At 43.0% G+C, this 3,439-nt stretch overlaps 1 protein-coding gene across 1 annotated transcript in view; it reads left to right on the top strand.

Moving 5' to 3' along the window:
• Positions 1-3,439, top strand: part of LOC107596737 (caspase-2-like) — a gene marked incomplete at its 3' end in the record, with an annotated part of 21,352 nt that overhangs the window by 4,725 nt on the left and 13,188 nt on the right. The gene's annotated exons all lie outside the window — the stretch shown is intronic.

The following is a 3,439-nucleotide window of genomic DNA, read 5'->3' as shown; positions in this document are numbered from 1 at the left end:
AACTTCAGAGGTTACCAGAATTGCTGCATTGTCAGTTACTTGTTGATCACATTCATCTTTTTCACGTTCATGATATGCTTTAAGCATATTAATGTGACAAACGCGAGTTTTACGCCTTCTTTCAGGAGTACATAAAACATAATCCGTATCACTAAGTTTCCGGACTATGCTGTATGGACCAGTAAATCGAGCGGTCAGTGACGAACCTGGATTAGGTAATAATACCAGTACTCTGTCACCAGACTGAAAAACTCGTGCAACTGCTTGCCTGTCATATCGAACCTTCATGTCAGACTGAGCATCTTTCAAAAAATTACGAGCAAGGTCACAGGCACTATGAAGTTTCTCTCTAAACCGACTGACATAGTCTAACACATTCGTTCTATTCTCTGTGTTACTTTCCATCATTTTATCCTTCAGAACCTTTAACGGACCCCGAACAGCATGTCCGAAAACCATCTCGGCCGGACTAAATCCAAGCGATTCTTGCACGCTCTCACGTACGGCAAACAATACTAAAGGGATTCCCTCATCCCAATCCTTATTCGTTTCCATACAATATTTTCGAAGCATGGTCTTTAAGGTTTGGTGAAACCTCTCGATCGCACCTTGGCTTTCCGGGTGATATGAACTAGAAACTCTGTGTTTTATGGACAACGACTTCAAAGTTTGAGTAAAAACTCGCGACAAAAAATTTGTACCTTGATCGGTTTGAATAACTTTAGGAAGTCCAAAGATGGAAAAGAACTTAATCAAAGTTTTCAAAATAACAGGAGCCGTTATGTTACGCAATGGGACAGCTTCAGGAAATCGTGTCGCTCTACACATTATGGTACATAAATATTGATTACCCGATTTTGTTTTCGGTAACGGTCCGACACAGTCGACCAGTACCTCTTCAAACGCTTCTCCCATAACCGGAATAGGAGAAAGTGGAGCGGGTGAGATGACCTGATTTGGCTTACCTGCCATTTGACAGGTATGACACGTACGACAGAATTTTGCAACATCTCGTTTCAACCCAGGCCAAAAAAAATGCTGGAGAATACGATGGTAAGTTTTCGTTACCCCCAAATGGCCGGAAAGTAAATGTTCATGAGCTAGATACAATACATAAGAACGAAACCTGCTTGGAACTACCACTTGATATATAACGTTCCAATCCAGATCCTCTTCGACCTTAGAACACCACCTTCTCATTAATAAACCATCGTCTACAAAGTATGCAGAGCCTCTTTTCTGAGCAGCCTCAGAGCTAATCACAGCTGAGAAGCATTTTCTTAAAGATGGATCATTATTTTGGGCAGCAATAATCTGCGAACGAGAGATAGGCAGGTCCAAAGAATGAGAACGTTCTAGCAAACCTTCTGAACTTTTTACATTAGAACGTCGTACATCATTCATCTTAATTTCAGGGATATTCCCATCATCTGCTAATGCATGCCCCACCAATGAGTCAGCCAAATCAACTTGCTCCATAGCCTCAGCTGACCGAGCGCGAGTAACTGCACAAGCAGAAAAAACCTCAGGATGGAAATTAGCAACATCATTAGAATTTAAGCAATCACTCGGAACATCGGTCACCTCTGGTGCTGGCACCACTTTGCCTCCAGCTAAATCATTTCCCAAAATAAAAGTTATCCCTTTCATAGGAAGTGATCTACGAATTCCAACTCTCACAAATCCAGACACCAGTGTAGAGTCTAAATGCACACGATGCAGAGGAACCGGCACTACTTGCATTTCAATACCACGGACCAAAATATTTGAGCCACAATACGATTCATCAGAGAAAGGCAAAATATCAGACACCATGATGGACTGCATAGCCCCAGTATCCCGGAGAATAGAAATTTCTCTCCGATCCTCTTCCTTACCAGACAAAGAAACAAACCCTGTCATAACAAAAGGCTTGTAACTTACATCAAGGACATCAGTACAACCCGACAGCTCAGACATTGGCATAGTCTTTAACAATGCAACACTTTTAGGGTTTTGAGTCTGTTGCTTACGCCTAAGCACAGGACAATCAGCAATCAAGTGTCCGTGTTTATGGCAATAAAAACAGTCCCTTACCTCCTTCAATTGCGACGTAACAGATTTGATCCGAGCACTCTGACTTTGAGATGGACCACTAGTCGTGCTCTTTTCAGTGTGCGTCACGGAGAATACCCCCTTATGAGTGAGTACAAACTCATCTGCTAGGACAGCAGCCTGCGACAACGCATTAACTTTCTGCTCATTTAAATAGACCACCACACGTTCGGGCAGACATCCTTTGAACTCCTCAAGCAGAATTAATTCTCTTAGGGAGTCAAAGTCTCCGGTTTTAGTTGCACTGCACCATTTATCAAATAACAGAGACTTCTCCCTAGCGAATTCCACAAATGTCTGGCAAGAGTTCTTTTTATGGCCTCTAAATTTTTGTCGGTATGCCTCTGGAACTAATTCGTAGGCACGTAATATTGCTAACTTCACGGTTTCATAGTTCAAACTGTCCTCTACAGAAAGAGTAGAAAAAACCTCTAGTGCTTTACCCACCAAACGACATTGCAACAAAAGAGCCCAAAGCTCTTTCGGCCAATGAAGGGATGTTGCGATGCGCTCGAAAGCACTGAAATAGGAGTCTATCTCGGTCTCACGAAAAAGTGGCACCAGCGTAATGTGTTTACTCACATCGAATGAGCCGGTTGCTACAGATGGAGCAGAGGGAACAGTGGGAGTAGAAGAAACAACAGGAGCAGGGATAATAGTGGCAGCGGTAGTAACTCGAGGGAGATCTGGTTGAGCAGCTGAACCTCCCACAATTCTCATTGCATCGAGCTCCAGCTGTCGCATTTTGATCTGTTTCTCCGCCTCAATCTCAAGTCTACGAATTTGCAATCGCAAATCCATTTCCGCCTGCCGAATCTGCACCTTCTCTTGCGCTTCCATCTGCAAACGAGCCAAACGGACTTTCAGTCTCGCTCCCTCTTTTGAGCCTGTAGACATAGGAGAGAATGGTTCAAATTGAGGCAACCTCGCCCTAACATCGGCGTCCACCTCTGCCGCAGGCATCAGTTCTTCCTCACTCTCATTCTCACTCCTAGCAATTGCTCCCATAGCACTGCCCACTGCTATATCCACCTTTTCTGACAAACCGAGCACATTCATTTCCACTAGTCGATTATACACAACAGATTTAATCTCTCCCTTACGAGACTGTTTACCTACTGCAATCTGAAAATGACTTGCTATTGCCAACAATTCATCCTTCTTACAACTATCTAATTGTTCTAACGAAGGATTTTCTAAAAACTTCTGCAAATCCAAACTAGCCATACCAACAATACTGTTCACCACACATATAACTCTCAACACACACCAGTGAAAAGTATGCCACAAATGCGACGAATTGGCCTACATTATTCCAGGATCATCAAACTCAGAACAATTTATT

The sequence above is a fragment of the Sinocyclocheilus grahami genome, unplaced genomic scaffold (genome assembly GCF_001515645.1).
Source record: "Sinocyclocheilus grahami isolate Dianchi unplaced genomic scaffold, SAMN03320097.WGS_v1.1 scaffold222.1, whole genome shotgun sequence".
NCBI classification, from domain to species: domain Eukaryota; kingdom Metazoa; phylum Chordata; class Actinopteri; order Cypriniformes; family Cyprinidae; genus Sinocyclocheilus; species Sinocyclocheilus grahami.
Note: the sequence above shows the minus strand (reverse complement) of the source record. Positions and strands in the feature narration are given on the sequence as shown.